This window comes from Aphis gossypii, chromosome 3, assembly GCF_020184175.1.
Source record: "Aphis gossypii isolate Hap1 chromosome 3, ASM2018417v2, whole genome shotgun sequence".
Taxonomy (NCBI): Eukaryota; Metazoa; Arthropoda; class Insecta; order Hemiptera; family Aphididae; genus Aphis; species Aphis gossypii.
In genome coordinates, this window is record NC_065532.1 from 35,562,754 (window position 1) to 35,583,255 (window position 20,502).

The 20,502-nt window shown below is 25.5% G+C and overlaps 1 protein-coding gene across 1 annotated transcript in view; it reads right to left on the bottom strand.

Moving 5' to 3' along the window:
- The window catches only part of LOC114124740 (neuropeptide F receptor-like), a 62,516-nt gene extending 56,038 nt beyond the window's left edge, over positions 1-6,478 (bottom strand). Inside the window, exon 1 of the mRNA XM_027988092.2 lies at positions 5,901-6,478. The gene's annotated coding sequence lies outside the window, so the exon portion shown is untranslated. The remainder of the gene's footprint in view (positions 1-5,900) is intronic.
- Positions 6,479-20,502: the final 14,024 nt, after the last annotated feature.

Genomic DNA, 20,502 nt, shown 5'->3' on the forward strand with positions numbered 1-20,502 from the left:
ATATTTTTAAATATTTATATAAAAAAATAATCCACGCTCAACGTCCATTGTTTGAAAAAAAAATGTTCAAGCTTTTATAAACATTGCGTTTATAATTTAAAATTTATATATTTAAATAAATATAAACTCATTAATAACAATAATAATTATTTCAATAATATAAAATACCTACTAGTTAATTAAATTAATCAAATTTCATAAATGATAAATAAATCATTGTTCATAATTAATTCTGTTCAGCTTCAGTAAGTTGTATTAATTTAAAATATACTGGTGAATTTATTGAAGTTTATGCATTTTAAGGAAGTATTTTAGGTATACCTACAAGTAAACTAATTTACAGTTTATTATTGAGTTAACATTTATTATTTTCACAAAAGTGCATTACCGATATCAAAAATACGACACTGCTGACTAACGAGAAGAAAAAGTCGGTTCTGCGTATCAACATTTGAAAATGGGTATCTTTATCTCGATTGGACGTATGTTGCATACAAAAGTGATATGGTCATGATAATATACGTACAGAAAATCATACGTACTTTTACTATTTGTACTTTTCAAATACACAGAAAAACAGGTGTATCGGTATCGAAGAATAATATAGTTCGTACGTTTTATACTCACCTAACTTGTCGTATTATTATTATTATTATTATTATTATACATAATACATGTGTTGTACCTAAAACCGATACAATGCAAAGTGAATTTATAAAATAACACTTCTGTCACGTACAAAATAGGTGTGTTAAAATATTTCGTTTGACAAATTATTACTAGAAAAAAAAACACTATTGGGAGTTTAACACAACAGTTGTGTACCGTTGTGTACGTGTTTGTTTTAATTAATAAAGGGGGTTATTATTTGACAGAAAAGGTTAGACATAAATATTTTATGTATATTATATAGGTGTAATATAAGGGCTCACAAAGTTTCTTCATTTTCAATGAATACTGATTCGCTGTATACCTACAATTTAATATTTGTCAGCTCCTACATGTTAAGTATACTGTTCGAATTTAAATAAGATAAATCCGAATTTTGCGAAATACCTAATTGTTAATTTTTGTGTAAGATTTTATCATTTGATATTCAAATTATATATTTTATTATATTTATTTTAGACTAAACTTTATCTAGTGTATATGTTATGATTATTAAGGTGTTATTACAACGTAAGCAAACAGTGTAAACTTAATAGTTTACACTGTTTTAGCGCTAGTATATTAATGAGCATATTATACGTAAATATTAAACGTCACTTAAAATTAAGACATTTCCTTTGGAGCTCTTAACAATTACCACGTATTTGTTAATAACATCAGCTTCCCCTGTAAGTATATTATTTTGAAATAACGTTTTAGTCATATTACTTGACATCACTCTAAAATATGCTTAATGTTTAAAATACAATATGTCGTTGTGAATAATAGTAATTACGTTGTTTAATATCTAAATAGTCATTTATACTATCACGAGGATATTATAATAAATAATTTTTACTAGAACCTTATATATTTATAAATCGATTAAATGTTCAGTAGTAGTGAAATTTTCATAATGCTTCAAGATCAAGTACCAGAAATCATTCTTTGTGTTAAAAATAGAAGCTTTTTTCTGCTCTTAAAGGTATGACGTCACAAACATATATACACACTCAGACTCACAGAACAAAATTTCCAGCTCGTTACTTAAATGTTATATATACATCATACATATACAACTATATGAAACACATAATTGTAAAACAAATAAACATTTATCACTTCTCTTGGAATCTAAAATATTATATTATTATGTTTATTTATGAGCATTGGAAATATAACATTTCAGAGTTACCTATTTAGTTATAATAATATATTTTAGTGACTATATTATTATGGTTAATACTAACTACTTGACATTTTTATATTATTACACTATTATTTTTAATTCATCACTAATAGCTAAAGTGTGTTTAATATTATTCATACTAAAGCTACCTAGTCTTAGCAATATTGTATAGGTACTCGTAATTTATACTTATATTTGTATCCAAAACACGTACTGATTTTATTTATAACTAAAGCAAAGGAGTCTATTAGATAATAATAATAAAAGTATTTATTTAAAAACAAATAATTTCTCGATTATTGGTTTTCATTCATTATCACTTTAATGACACATTTATGACTGTAAAGTCTGTCTTTTTAATGGTTTTACAAAAAATATCGGAATTCCGACGAATAGTTTATGAATTTAAAGTATTTAAAGTTTAGGTGTACGGAGTAGTGTGGTATGTGGATAGTCCGCAAAATGTTGGTCAACCACTCGACTCACTAAAGCTTTATATAGTTATAAGTTCATAGCTCATAAACCACTCGTCCGAATTTCGATATTTATGTATCAAAATATTTAAAAAATATTCTTCTTTGGAATATGAAATTAAAAATATATGTTTTCATTAAAAAAAGTAAAAATTTAGAAACATATAAAGTAAAAATATATATTTTTTTTAAACAACGAGTGTTGTTTGATAAAATAATCATGCAGTACCTATATTATACTATAATAAATACTAATCAACATTATTATATTTTTTTTATTTATAAAAATAGTTATATTTTACTATATCTACTTAAAAAATAACAATAAACTTCTGATTTTAATGTTTGGTGTGTATTTGTTCATTGATAATTTAAACTTGATTTTTGTACATATTTTGTAAAATGATCTCATAAAAATACCAACTAGAATATTTTATTGTATTTAAAAAATAAATTGATAATAATACGTTTTTATGAGTCACACGTATTTTTATTTTTTCAATATCTTATAAAATAACAGTTATTACTAATTTTAATAGTTTAATTAAACTAAACGTGTTATATCTACTTTAATAATATGTTTTTATGTTATAGAATAAACGCGAAGATAATATACTTGAACAAAAATTACGTCATAAACAAGCAAAATAAATATTTTTCTTCGGTTTCATATTAAACTTAAATGTTGACTTTACTTACAAAAAGCGTATTAACCAAAAATATCTACCTGTGAAAGTATATTATAAATAAATATACTATAAAATACTTTATTACCATCTTTTGACATTATTTATTGGATTTAAATCAAAATAGTTTAACAGGTATATTTTATTAGAATATAACACGTTGAGTTATAAATGTATTGTCCATACAATTTTTTAATTTTTTATTTATAGCTGAGGTGAATTTAGAACAATATTTTTTTCAAATTATTCTATACAATTATAAGAAAATTAATTATGCTAATTATTTACAAATAGTTAATAAATATTGCTATTTTTTTAAGATTGCTTAGTAATTATAATGTTTATAATATTATGTTGTATTTATATTTTAAATCCGATGAACGTATAATATACATTATATTATAATGTTCAATTGACAATAAATGATGACGTGTGTATTATCGTTTTTTTTCTTGTAAAAATTATAAGGAGTATTTAAGTTTTATTTAACCTTATCTATTGATTGGAAATTTTATCTAGTTGATATACTATTTAGATAAGTAAACATTTGATTAGGTACCGGATTAGTTCTTTCAAGCGTATTGAACAATTATCTATAGGTCATTGGTTTTCGCTAATTTGTTGTAACCACTAATAAAAATTGTAGAAACTTATCTCATATTATTTATTTTATTAAGTTTATACATAGATATTGTATGGATTTAAAATAATGTATTTCAAAATGTTAATATCCACATACTAACTTCCAATCGTTGTATATATAGGAATATAACGGCTATTATATTTTAAATATAAATCAAACATTCAAAATCTTTTTTTTGGGAAAATTATGTGTTTATAGTTAAATAAATTTTATCTTTTTTTTCTTATATTTATTATTTCTAGCTACCTTATGTTAATAAAGTTTTTTAATTTTCAAATAGAAAAATAGAAAATTTACCGTACATTGGATTAACCATAATTGAAAAATATTAAATATATAAAAGTCAATACTGCTTTCAAGAATGTATTAAAATTTTATTAAGATAATTCATTCTTCTTTTACAAAATTATTATATATTTAAGTTTAGTTACAATATACCATGAATAGTGACAATGCACGAAAAAGCAATTCCCTCAGTCTTGCTGTTGATACATGAGAATAAAAGATTAATTTTTACTCCATAAAAATTGAAACTAAACAATTCCAGTGCTAAATTTATTTTTATTTCGAAATAAATGATGAACAACTATCATAATTTTAAAATGTATATGTAACAGTTATAATTATTTAGAGTACTATCTTATTGCAACGGAAGAGAGATAGAAACAAATAAGATAGATAATTATTCTGAACACCAGATATTTTGTGTAACGGGCTTTTAATTATTTTAGATCCATGCTTATAATAATTAATAGGGAATATTGTTAATATAGTAATTTTACAAAGCTAATAAATTGTAATTAAAATGACCTTAAATCAGGTATCGGCTAAATTTATTGCAGTAGACTATATATTATACCATTAATTATGTTTATTTTTAGTTTCCAAGTTTGAAAACTTAATTGACATAATATATTATAATTGTTTTTCAGAGACATATATTGTGACTACGAGCAAAGTTCTTTTATATTTGCACAGACAAACATAACAAATAAATTGTCTTATACACAATATTAACTTACCACCCACCAATTAAATGAATTGTATCCATTCTCATCCAATTCAAAATTAATGAAATATTTATTTGTGCATATAAAATAATACCAACATTTTTAGTTGTACATATAATATTATATACGTGATAGAATTATGGAGCAATGTGTAATTTATGTACATAGTAATCATTATAAAACCTCTGTATTAGATATGTACGTAAATTATTAAGGAATCTTTTTTTTGGAGTAACTTTAATCAACTAGAATAATATCTTATTAGTGGCATTTTTTTTTTTCATAATATAATAATAATTTTTTTCTTGTATAAAAACAAAAATGTTTTTTTTTGTTTTGTATTTGTTTTGTAGTCATGCCGAAAACTAATTTCTCCGCTGAAGAAAAATCTTAAACGGTTTTATAATCCTTCCACAAAGTAAAACGATAACGTGATACGACAGTTGTGTGACGTAGTTTTCTAATACCTACGCGCTTAATTCATAGTATAGTTTTTGCTTTTTAAACTGAGGAAAGATTTCACAATATTATACACCTAGTTACATTAGGGGTGTTTAAAAATCGCATCACGCACCATACGGAACGAGAAGTTAACTACTATACGACCATTAGCATAACAAGACGTTTTCTGATGGTGATTAATAAATATTACTTTAATACATTTATATTAATACCAGACACAACCTATCTTTAGCTGTAAATACTTAAAATTGGCGCTATATGGGGAAGAGGGTCAATAACCGAGAGTGTTCGAAACACATTCATAATAATAAAATTGTCAAATTGGTATTAAATAAAATAAAATCATTTTAATTGTTAATACAATTTTTCAATAAATGTGTTAATATGAGGAGACGATGGTGTGTTTTAATCACCTCCTTTTAACCATCTCTGTGATACTCCATCAACACCAAGATATCGGTCCAACGAGTTTTAGGATTTCTAACGTTTGATTACAGTATTATAGTTAAATAATTCGATTCCATTTTATTTTCTATCATTGTTTGTACTAATTTATCATTACTTCGGCAGGTCCAATACAGTGCTGTACCCAATCGATAAATAAATAATATGATATACAATGTACATAATATATAATAACAGTAGCTGTTCGATACTGAGTTGTCATCGTTGTCGATAATATGTACTATAAATAAATACGTGTGGGTGACCAAAGGTGTTAAGAAAAACAAATAACGACGAATATTTATTTTAGCATTATGATATGATTACAGTATCGCACACTCTTACCTTTCGGATTGTACACTCTCCAAGCACCCTTTGCCTACAATTACGATGTTGTAGGTATATATGTACACGCGAAGAAATTGCAAATATAAACGTGTTTTAAATGAATCTCAATTTTTTTTTTTTTTTTTGTTTTTTTTTTTTTTATAATTATTATTTCGATCCACGCGACGAACACGAAAATCTACGACACTGGTCACTGTAGTCTGGTTGTACAAACCGACGGCGGAGAAAATATTTCATAAACTTCTACGATATTAAATTATATTATACGTGATGGATAACGCCGCCCGAAATTAAGTTAAATTAAATTGAAAACGGAAGTTTTTCGATCCGTCAATTATAGCAGTATATAACACAGTAATACGATTAGATCGCATGCGATCGCGCTCGGGCCATCCGGAAACGGCAGAGATTCGAATGCGACAAGGGAACTATTCCAGTCGGCCGATATTATCGGAAACACCGCGTTCTGTGGCAGCCGCCCGCCGAGCACTGCTACTGATGTACAAATAAACACGCGCGCACACCCGTCCGTCGACGTTTGCTGCTTCTGCTGCTGCTGCTGCTGCTGACGGCCCACCGCCACTGAGACACCACTCGTCGTCGTCGTCGTCGTCGTCGTCGTCGTTTGCCATCGTCGGTTAGTGTTGTCCTATATAATACGTACACACACACACTTGTTGCCGCGGCGGCGGCGGCGGCGCTTACGTCCGAAACTCGTGTGCCGGCACAGCAGATAATATATTATGATAAATAATAAACGCGAATCTGCACCGAGCTGGCCAAACACTGCGGCGCACATTATATCATTCGGTACCGGACGTGTGATATCGGAGTCGGATTAATGATCGGTATCGTCGACACGTTATAATATTTTCTACCCCTGTAACCGATAACGAGCGATTTTCCGAGTAATTTTCACCGTTTTCTCGATAAAATCTATACTGAAATACTGATCTTTTGCTCTGCAATACGTCTTATACAACGGTTTCGAGTTGTAACACAAGAATTTATTTCGAAAAGCGCGTTATCGTTAAAGTTTCATCCCCCCTCCCCAATCTGCTCATCGTATTATTATGAATTTACCGTGCGTTATCGATTTATGTGACGAACGAAATCGACGATTTTCCCGAATATCGGTAGTTTTGGCTATTGTCTTCACCCGTGCAATATATAGGTATTACGTATTTACATCGATCAAACTGCAATCGATGGTCAAGATTATATAATAATTAATTTAAACTGTACTGTCGATCACTATTAACTGCACCTATCAATTATTAGTCCTGTAAGACTGTGTATCATTATGTTATCGATTTTCAACTACTCAATAGTAATACGTTTGATTTTTTTTTTTTTTTGTTTTCTTTCATGTACGTGACAACTGTTTTTGGTAGTATGAAAAATAATCCAAAAGTTCCACGCCTTGTGCCAAAATGAGATCGATTTCCGTTTTATTATTGTTGCTTCTACTGTAAATAGGTATTAGTAGACAGTACTGCCGAAAAACTAACTGTATATTGTATATAGTTTCTCATAGTATAACGAAAATAGATAATGAGTTTTGCAACCTACGTGTTTCAACTTTGGTCGTTGTTTTTCTTGATCAAGAAAATTCTAATAATTGTTCAAGATATTCATTATTTTCTTGACCTATAAAATAGTATTATAATAATCTTTTTTCAAACTGTTCGACATTTTAGTGAGTATTAAATGTTCAACATTATATATTAAAAAATATATACTTTCCTTCAGTTTTAGTTGAATAAAAACACAAATCGTTTTTGATTATATATTTTTTATTTATTACGTTATCATTAACTGTGTATAAATAAATTACAAAATACATTTTTATTTTATTTTTGAAACTAAAACAGTCAAATTTTAGAAATAAAATACAAAAATATATGACAATAATATTCAATATAAATTTAAATACTTAATTACCTACTGTGCAAAACGTAATTGGTGCAATATTGTTAGTTAATATTGGTCTTTACTTTATTTTAGAATGGTTTATTTTTTTTAATTTTTAACATTTTCTTATTTGCAAATATCTACGTAGTTTCACATTTTGACAGCCAATATACTTCAATTTTATATTATTTATTGTTGGTGTATCGGGAACAATTCGAAACTTTAATTGAATAATGTTTAATGTAACAGAAAAACTATTTCAATATAATATTTCTGTTCTTATTGTTTACACGAATAATGTATTTCTAAAGTGTATTTTCTTCAATTTTAATTTAGAATATTAACACTGAATATTTATTGTTCTCCAACGCAATATTATTTTTATTGTTAATTTATTATTTATATACCAAAAAGAAAAGAAAAAAAATCATAATTTTAGACTATAATAATATTTTTAACGTAATAAATAATAATTACTGTAAAATATAATTGTTAATAAAAGGTACAACAATATACAATACATACATATTATAATAAGTTATTTTGTACTTAGAGAACTCGTCTAATACAGTATATAAAATTTTACCTAATTATAAAATTATTTTGAACTTGTCAGCGTACTTCTGTATATTTTAAACTTTTACATTTTTAACAACTGCAAGGTAATGTATTCTTTAGTCAGTTTTGAATGTATATTTATTTTTAAATATTAGTTTATATTTATTTTAACAAAAACATTGCCGTTCCAGTAATTATAATTTAGTCATACCTTAATAAAACACAAGGTTTGGAAAATAGTATTATCCAAATATTTTAAACGCTATTTATAAAATTAAAATACAACGTGAAACCTACATTTACAATTAAACTTAAGAAGCTTTTTGTACAGTAAAGGGATAGCTTTTATATTGTGTGTTTAAAGAAAATAATAAAGTTTTAGTACAGTTGTAATCGAAATTAATAATTACTATGTTAACTTTGAAAATGTTCACAAACATCCCTGAAAAAAATGTTAAAAAGTTTTTATTAATTAGCACGTCGAAGTTAATTATAAAATATAAACGTAGAACTAACCTAGTTGTATAATTTTATTAATTGTAAGACTAACAAAATCATACAAAATTGTATATTTAAAAATAGGCAAATACAAACATATTTTAAAGATTTAATTTATACATTTTTAAAAATAAATTCAATTATTATTAAATGTTAAATTTTTATAACAGGTATTCAAAAAATAATAATCGTGCTGTGCAATTTTTTATAAAAGTAATTTTAAATAACGACACCATTAAAGTATTATCTATGAATACAATTAAAATAGTACTTATCTTTATACAGTAAAATTTGCTAGACCAAGGAGATCGATTTTCGATTAACTTTTAAAATATACTCTTCAAAATTATAAACATTACTTATGCACTACAAATGTCATGTATTTTATCACGTTTTGAATAATTCAAAAACACTGAAATACAATTATTGTATTCAGTATTCAACAAGCACATCATATAATTAACTGGAAAAAATATGAAATGCATGCTGCAACTACCTATTTGCTCTATTGGTTTAGTTTAAAAATAATTTTTCTGTTATAACTATTTCTGTTTATTTGAAATTGGATACACATTTGGAGCATACATTGGTTTCTTAACTTAAAAATCATGTATAAATGGTTTTTAAAATATTTCATAATACAAAATTTTCATTAACAGAATAATTATAGATGTTGCTCTTAGGTTAGGGATATAATTTAAGGGACGTATAAATATAATTGAATTTATATGCCTATATACAACGTTTATTAATAATAGCTATTATTACATATATTATATATTATTCAATCCTAATATTAAAACCTATATAACCTATATAATATATCTGGATTTTAAAATTGTTTGCTCGTGAAATGTACATCAGGTTATTATTTATTTGCAATCCCGAGTATCGCATAAAATGTTCAATACTTTGTTAATTTGTCACGGATTTCGATCACAGTCAACCGTGCGAAACATCAATTATTTTTCGTTCGCACGTCGTTCAATACGTGTAAAACTCAGTGATAATGACACGACTATATACCTGAGAGACGACTGGGTCACATAAAAATGGTTAATAGTGTTCCGATAACGACGACACCACGTCAATGGTGATCGATGAATAACGAAATATTCGAAGCCTTTGAACGTCTACGAACTTGAGTTTATGATAAATTATTTTACGTGAAATTATAATTCATACGTTGTAATTCAAAAACAGTATAGATCAAATTGAATATAATTTTAACGGAAAAGAAAAATGCATTATTCACCTAAAGCTACTATTTTTTTTATTATTATAACATTTATAATAATTACGGACTTTTACGATTATTAATGGAATTTACAGTTTATTTTTTAGGTCCGTTACCTCCGGAAATTCATAGTAACAATTTTTGGGAAGAATATTTCCTAACAACGCTGTGATGAGAAGAAAATCCTGGGATTACTGAAAGCTGTAAATAATGTCAATTGTTTTCAGTTATTATAGACAGCCACATCTCTTGATCTTATGTATTAACTATTATTCAAGTATTATTTATTAATATGTTATATAATTTAAAAATGTATTGTAACAGTCTGGTGTATAGTATGGGATAGTTATTGATCGATCATTAAGTTTAGTTAAAATTATTAGCAGAAAAATAAGTAACTATATATATAAATGTAATATTTAACTAATAAACCTTTTGAAGACTTGAAGTAGTTTTTAGATCTTGAAAGGAATAGGTACGTGAAATATATAAAAAAAAAATCGAATAAAAAGTTAAACGATTAATGTTTTGTTTATTATTTATTTTTATTGTAAAACTATAAAAAACTATTAAAAATTATTCATAAATATTTAATATAGTCGTAGTGTTGCCATGTTTTTTTTCTACTCCGTATACTTTGTTCAAAACTCTTCGACATATATTTATAACTTCATAAGGTAAAAATTAATTCAATGCCACATATTGAAATGGGTGACCATCAAAATTATCGACTAGCAATAAAGAATATCTAAAATTGTCGTTCTGTTCGTGGGATTTCTAACACATTTTGTGTCCCGGAATTATTCAACTTCTAATTTTAGAAGTTTCTAAACATTTCTAATTTTGAGTTATTGTCTCTTTTACTGATATCTTCACTTTCTTCACTTATAGTTTGTATAAAAACTTATTTCAGATTAAAGAACACACTATAGAGTAACATATTGTGCAGTAGTAACCCATTTACCTGTAAAATGTTTGTGCAGATATTACTTTGGAGTTTCCATTGAAGTGGAATTTACTGTGAAGAAAGTATATGACTGAGTACGGTCCTTAACTGATGGTTCACTGCTAAAGTTACAATGCGAACGAGATTTCAAATAATGACTGACCATGTTATGGCTCATCCAGTACACCCATTAAACCACTGGGGGCCATCTTGCCCTATAACTTCACTTAACAATTATTTATGGGTTTTAAGTTATAGTAAGTTATGGTTAGTTAATATATTAGGTTAAATGTTAATATTGATTTATAATATAGGGTTTTGGATAATATTGAAAATACGTGTGCATTTGATGAAGTCCAGTATTTTTTTAAGTGAATATGGGATAGAGCCAAATTATTCCCTAATAGTTGGATCGTTGGATGAATTATTAACTTAATATTATTTCTATTAATAAGATTTATAAAATCGTTTTACTGATATATGACGTGTAAATTTTATTTTAAAGGTATTGCTGTATCAGAAAAATAAAATTAAAATTATTTGTGTAAAATATCAATAAGAGTTTATTTAATGATACTCAAAGGTGTTCACTATTATAGAAAATAGGTGGTTCACTTCACTTAAAATATCTAAAATCAAAACCATATATGTATCGTTTTCTATTAGATTTTATTCAAGATGTTCTTCAATTATTAAATAGGTAATTGGGTTACATCATTTTTATATTGATTATTTGATTTTATACCCTTTTTAAATAAACACTGACATACAAAATTAATGTAATTTCATAAATATAAATAGACGATGTTTTTGTATGTACCTACATTACTTTCATTTAACGTTTTTAGTATTTAGTATTATATACTATCAGTTTTGAAAGTTCAACAATTTTGAACCGATTTAATATAAACATACGTAATAGTACTGCAATATAATAATATGACATTTTGACGTAGTCGCGCGTAACTCTTCTTATTGGTGACAATTCCATTTCATATTTCACCGCATATTATAATATTATACTTTTAACCAGTAAAAAACCACGTACCATGGAAATGGTTTAATTTTAAATATGATTTTCTTCTTTGTGTGTAAAGGCTATTCACGTCGTATAGATGTCATCGTGTCATTTTTCATAAAACCCCTTATTTTAAGATTTTAAACTACAAAATAAATATATTATTATGTACCCTCGAATCCACGGATCCGGGTACGTCACTTAAGTGACAATTGCAAACATTCTAAATAGTGGTTGTATTATATTAATATTATACAGCAGTTTAAACAAACACCTTTTAATGGGAATTTATATTCAACGAATTCAAAACATGATGACTAATATGCGTGAAAATGTACAATACTTAGCAGATAGCTGTTAACGTCCAAGTAAATTGTAATTAATCTGATAAAAACATCTTTTACGATATAATATTTATTTTAATCAACTCTAGTAATATTCAATGAACAATAATTATGTGAAAATCACATTTCCCAATCATTATTGGATGTTCTCTTATTTATCTTTTAATAATTTCGTTTTCATTAACATTGTTAAAACTAATTTGAATTTGAACATAGTATTACAAGGAATTATTCAAGTATTACAATTAAAATTTTATTAATTAACTTTTGTAATGCTTAAATAAACCCATTTTTAAAATTAAAATCTGATTAACAGTGTCGTTTGCTGCGACTGACAGACAAATTTATTCATAAAATATTCAACATTTATGGTTCTGTCAAACCGTATTCATTATTTTGGCTTTTGGATGCACATGTAAATGCTTGTTTTTCAGTATCAGCGTTTATACACACAAATTAATTTATTTTATTAACGTATATAAATAAAAGTTATTGTCACTAAAACAACATAATACATAGTAACGCGCATAACCACCTATATGTGTATAATATTGAACAATATTCAATAGAAAGGTACACCGCTCTGTATAATATGGTTGTCCACTGATGGGCACACTAATATTTGTTTACGTGTCATTACAGAATTTGTTTGTTTTCGTGTTTAATGAATGCATCCTGTACAAAATATTTTGGCGCGAGTATACGTTTTATGAAAATTTATTCGTCATAAATTAAATAACGAGAAGGATCGTTTTTCCTTGGGATATTAATTTTAAAACTGTTTTCATAGAAGTTATTTATGTTTTCGTCAGTATTTTGTTCTGTCTCAGCAAAACATTAACACCTCCGCATTAATTGAAAATAACTATTAATGTGATAGTTGTGGCATGATTATAATATTGAAGGTGAACATTGAATAACATAATAAAAAAACTTCATACTTAAACTGTACACCTCGAACTTTATTAATAGTAACAATAGTTATATAATTAATTACGTACTAAAGTTTTAAATAGCTAGGTATTAAAAATGTTGTCAAACGATTTTTAATGTCTCCATTTTAATTTATTATTATTACTTAGTATTTAATTTTTTAAATAAAAAAAAAAAAAATAAATAAATAATAATAATAAATAAGATACAGTTTTCAAAATTCTATGTTTATTTTTAGATAGTAGTTTAAAAGTATCTGATGTATTTAGAGGCTATAATATTAGATAATATTATAGACTTAATTAAATGGTTAATGAACCATATTTTGGTGGTTTTTCTTACACTAAAAAAAAATAACGGTATAATAATATATTCCTTTAAAAAATATCAGCAGGTTAATTCTACAGCTTACCTATGTCACTGATTGCCCCTTAATTTTTACCATAATTAATAACGTTTACAGAATCTAAATAAAATCACAATAAACATCAATTTAAATAACTTAGTAACTGTACATGAAAAAAAACCGGGCAAGTGCGAGTTGGACTCGCGCACCGAGGGTTCCGTACAAACCTGTAGGTATATAAGTAAAAGTTTTTTTTATTTTTATTGCAAAATGAAATTTCACGGCTGTATTTTTTCAATAAACATCAAATATCGTTTACAGAGAAGGTTTTAATTCCCTCGCAAGTAGTCGCGAGTTTGAAAATATGCGGCTTAAATTGTTATTATTTCTTTCGATTGCGTTGACATAAAAGTTTGATTTTGTTACAGTTTAAAGGTATTATAGACTTAAGTATTTAATATGAATTTTAATTTAATACCTCAACGCGTTCATGAGATAAGGAGTAGTAACTTGAAATTTTCAAAATTGTCAAAAATATTTTTCAAAAATATTTTTTTTTTATATGATGAAACTAAAAATTTACGGTTTTCGTAATTTTTCCTATATCTGTACTATATGACGTGACTTCGTACGAAATTTCAAGATTCTAAGTTCACGGGAAGTACCCTGTAGGTTTTGATTCCCGTGCGAGTTTCGAAAATTTGCGGAAATTTGCGGCCTAAATGGCTGTATCTTTTGATTGCGTTGGCTTAGAAGGTTGATTTTTCTACAGCTTCCAGGGACAGTAGACCTGAGTATCATATACAAATTTCAGTTTGATACCTCCACGCGTTCCTGAGAAAAACGCTCTTGACAGACGGACGGACGGACGGACAACAAAGTGATGTTATAAGGGTTCCGTTTTTTTCTTTTGAAGTACGGAACCCTAAAAACTAAAAATAAGTAATTACAAATAAAATATAAATTTAAATTATTGCTAAACTATAGACTATGTTATATTTTATATTCTATTTATAGAAAATTTAAATACATTGGGTATTTATTTATAAACATATTTTTTAATCCAAAATCTTAAAAAATTTGTTTTAGGTTTAGTTAGTCTTAATGATATGAATGTAATTAAACATAAATAATTAAAGTTATTTTTATACTGAACACAGTACCTAGCAATACAATGACTAAATTTAAGGCAATATGTTAACATACATTTTAGTATTTTACACCTACACAGATAGTGTTTATTAAATAGTGTCAAATAGAGAAATTATACAAATAAAATTATCATTTTCAATCCAGATATAAGCCGCACATTTAATTTAAATATTAAGTATATTTTACTATACTGCAGAGTGGGGAAAGGTTTTTTTTTCTTTATCAAGTTGCCAACGCAGGAAAACGAAAACAAATGGTGACTCACTTTGTATATTATAAAACAGTTTATAAATATTTTTTATACTTTAAATGCGATTGTTTAAGTATAAATATTATTGCATACGTGTAAAAACTAATTTGTATCCATCAATTACAGTTTTATAAAATATTTATTATTTAAGCTACGAATTGAGAACTCTTTTCAAAAAAATATATAGACTCATAAATCATGCGATTCAAAAGTAATAATGATGAATGAATTTATTTTTGTAATTCACAATCGTTACACACTTACATATTTAAACGTTTTATTTAAGTATGAATACTTATTTGATCAAAAAATATGTTAATACAATTTTAAAATATTACTAAGTCAGTATAAAAATGATTGATAACTTTTATTAAAACGGAACAGTTGAATATTCTGCAGAATTTATATTCATTGCAATTGATCATTATTGTTTGTAATACTGATTTGATAAAAGTAAATTATCCTCAAGTGTTATAATTTGTTGGATATTAAAATGTTCTTTTGAAATAAAATATTGTTCAAAAAATGCTATTGATAATGATGATCACTATAAAAACAATCAAAAAACATTTGAACTTTAACGAAATGTAAATAATTTCGAAATGTTACATAATAATAAAAATATCTCAAAGTTAATAAGTATTATAATAATACTTCATGTAATATTTGAATATACTGTAATATACTCATGCAACTTTACTGGAGTTTAAATTATAATAAAAATGTAGTAATTTATTCTTAATTTATGTCAACATGTTTTATTATACAAAATTTAATTATTCCTAAAGTTTTTTCTACATCACTAAGTTTTTGTTAAAAATATTTGATTACAACATGAATATTTCGTGAAAAATAGTATGTGGGTGGGTAAGTTTTAGTTATAACCAAACCACATTTTTTTTTTAATAATTATTGAACTCGAAGCAACTTATATCGTAAACATAATTATTATTTAACTAATGCACACGTGAGTCGTTGTTAATGCAATTTTAATTTATGACTTTTTATCAGTTAAATAACTAATATTTGAACATCTATTCATTGTGGTATTATATTTTATGTATTATGAATTATGATATTATAATGCGTGTTTAATGGTTTTACATTTGTACTGAATTATCAGGTCATGCAAACTACAGAATAATTTCCATTTATGCCACAAATTTGCCTATACAAGACCCCGTCCCATACTTAAAATGCTTCCTCGGCGTTTAAATATTTAGTTTATTCATCGTTATATTTATTAAGAAAACTTGGTAGGTAACCAGTGGTGTCCTTTACAGGGTAGATAGGTGGTCATTTACTAATGCGTGATATTAAAAGGAACACTGTGAGCTGGATTTTTGTGAAAAATATCTCTAATTTTATAATATTGAGTGCTGGGAAATTGATGTTACAATGATAATATTATCATATGTATATGTGATCATGTACAATAAAAATAAAGTTATAATTTCATGTAGTTTAATTTTTAATACTTTTTTTTTATTATTCAAACGTTATAAAATAGTATCAATTGATATCATAAAAATTCTAAGAACTTCAATTTATCCAGAATTTTTAAATTATATTTGACATTATTTAACATTTGTTCACTTTATACTTGTTATTTCGTAGTAATTGTATACAATATTGTAATTTTTTTATTCGGTTCATCTTGAATAATCCAAGATTATGTTAAATTTTAAGGTAGGTACTATTATAATAATAGCAGGTATTTAAAATAGCGATAATTTTATAATCATGTGCATTTAGAACAAAACTATAGTATGATATAAAAACAAAAATATAATACTAAATTTTCGAATCGTCATAGGTTTTAAAAAATAAAGTTACTAATTATTATTATTAAAAATCATGAGTATACTATGAGTAGTAGATAAATAATTATATGAATTCATCGCAGTGAACAACTACCACTCTTCTCATACACGTTACTTTTTCAAAACAAAAGTCCTTACATATTTTACAGTAAATATTGTATTGGTTCGCTCGTGAAGACGTGACTTGAAATTTTAGCCGCCTGAGTGGTATATGGCTTATGGAACAGTAATACAATAATATACACTATTTTCTACACATCGCTTATTTTAAGTCACGGACGATGTTATTTTCCCTGTAGTACCTAAACCTAACAATAATTTCCATATTTCGTGCCTTATATTTTAAAATAAATTTCGATTTGGTACAACCACTTAATCAACTTCAATAGAGATACTTTGATCATATTAACCGATGTACATTATATGGGTTACATTAAGACGTGCAACTACATGTTGATATATTGTAAAAAATGGTTAGATCCTTGTACGAGAAACCTATGAATAATATACTTTAGTGATTGACGTGCGCTTTATATACCTTCGAAAACGAGTGTTTTTGTTCCGGAAGTAATATGAGGAACATAAATATTATTTTTACATAAAAGACAAGTCTTACCGAAATTTCGTTGTATAACACAAGGCCTTACAAAATCAGCGGCGTTGCGAAAATTATTCATTCATTACCGTTCATATAGATTCACGTAAATATAAAGGCCTGCAACGATCGCGTTGTACTCAAACAGTAGGTTGACCGATGACGAAAATGATCGCAGTAATACACTCTAAAATATATCTTATTGGCGTTGGTAAACAATTGAATATAATAATTATTCATAGCTAAAAAAAATAATTTATATTATTATTATTATTTACTATAATTGTATATAATATTATATTATGATTTACTCTTTCTTAAGTTCTATATTCGTTATTATTTATTACAGACTTGGAAGAATTTACATATACCCTTCAGATAGTACTAAAGTAGACCCAAGAGAGTTTACAAACGCCTTGATTCATGACCTTGGATGAAAAAAATTTAACTTAATGTACACGTGTCTAATCAGTTATCATAATAAATTAAATATTATTATTATTCTCTCGTTTTTACTATTCATCAAGCATACACTTGATATTTTTATTTATATCTGACTCAAGTTTTAAAGCATTAAAAGCTTTAAATATAATTTTATATTCTAAAAATCTAAACGGAATGATAAATGTACTTATTGATTTTAAAATTCAATTATAAATATTAAGATTTAAGAGTAATTCATTTATGGAACTAGTTGGTACTTTAAAAATCAAAAGTAAAGATTTCCCTGTATTTACTTACAACCAAAAGATTTTGGTTTTTTATTATGATTCTATAATGATAAGTAAAGACTTAAAATGTTTACAATATCTTTTTTACTTATACATATAATCTATATTCTATACTATAGTGTAAAATAAATGATAATAATATTAATATTATACACCATATGGGTAATTGGAAAAATGTATCGTAATGTTTGTGCTATTTACAGATAGGTAATTGAATTTTTTGAACGTTTTGAGTTTATTTTGGATTAATGCATAATAATATTTTAATTTGTGAGAAATATATAGCTATTCACCTAATCATTTTTCGTGTGCAATGATTTTATCATAAATTGAATTTGTCTACCAATTTTGAATGTAAATTATAACGAAAACAAATATTTATAATAGGATAACAAAATATAAATCAGTGTAATTGTTTACACTTTAACTAGTAAAAATAAAAATAGTTTTCTTAAATTTTTTTTTTTACTTCCTTACCAGTAAGATAATATATTCAGGTATATTCATTGATCGAGGTACAGATGAATTCAATTACGATGACAATGGCACTATTGCATAATATTATAATGACTATAATAACCAGTCACATTAATAGAATGGCAATTTCAATAACCAGGAAATGTGATTATTCTGTTAATAATAAGCACACTATTATAGTATTATGTTGGCCACGTAATACATATTGCAGAAAATCCGGGAAAGTCGCTCTGTAGTGGTGTAGTAAGTTGCGAATATACCTTATTATTGAGTTGGTCACTGTAATGGATGTGTTTAATTTTTAATCAATATATTTAGGTATATACCAAACTTACTAAAAAATCCCCTACGTATAATATAATATATTTATAATAATCATTATTATAAATTTTTTATATGTCAATGCCGATGTGCGTATAGTATGCATCTCTTAATATTTATTTAATGTTAAGTAAAACTTAAAAATTAAAAATCTTTAGTGAAAACTGGTGTTAAATAAGACGTATTATCGTTCTCCGTGGATTTTTTTTTAGTTTTTCCTAATTATTTTAAAAATATATGTGTATTTCCTATTTTTGATTCCCTAAAGATTTAACTAAAAAAATCAGATTTTTTCAGTAATCATCATGTCTACTGCTACAAAAATTAATAATAGAAACAAAAATATTACTTACATTATTATTACAGAACCAATATATTTATTGCTTCGTTCAGATATGATATATACATTATTCATTCATAATATAGATAATGATATAATACGATCGGTGGAGATTATTTGAAGATTATGTCGATGTTGATTTTGTATAAATATGTGCATACCAGGAATTTCACATTTATTTAACCTATTGGCTATAGCTGTACAATGTTGCAGTTAACTTTCGATTTGTTATATTTTCACCTTTTATACATATACTCACAGTAAATCAATTTTTTACAATTTATGTTGCAATTGAATTCAAACGATTCTAATGGATAATTTTAATCTATTTTTTTTCCAATGAAACCAATTTTACTACACACTAAAAACATTATATATTTATATTTCGGACACAATAAAACACAAAAATTATTTTACGTATCTTAAATAAAGTTAATGTAGATAGTTTGGTTAATTTTTTTCAAGACTGATTAAATATGATTAAAATCATATTTTTTTTTTAATTAAAATTATATACATCATTTTAAATCATATATTTTTACATTTAAAATGAACATTTAATTTTTAGTTCAATGCTATTTAGTTTTTAAGGTCTAAATTGTAAAAATATAATGTTTATAATACGTAGAATACCATGGTATAAAACTTTTTTTTTAATACTCCTTGGAAAAAATGACAAACGTTTAACTCGTAAGCAATATTTTGCATTTTAAAAATTGTTGTTATGAGCTTGAATTTTATAGTTGTTTTATTAAAAATAAAAATTTCTCATTAAAAAAGAACTATAAGTTAATTTTTGTTAATCAAGATATTTTAGGAAAATTTTCATTTTTGGTTGGCTTTGTTTTGATTTTAAAAATAATATTATTTTTGACAACTATAGAAAATACTGCAACTATAAAAAATTTTTAAAATTAATTCATTTTGTCTATTATATTATAATATATTGAAATATATAATATGTATAGAAAGATTAACTCGGTAGAAAAATGTGTGCTGGTTTTTATTCTAGCTCTTTTTTATTACATATTATGCAATTTTAAATACAATATAAAAGTCAATACATTCTTACTTGATATAAAACAAGATTTTAGGTACAAGTTATATTTATGAATT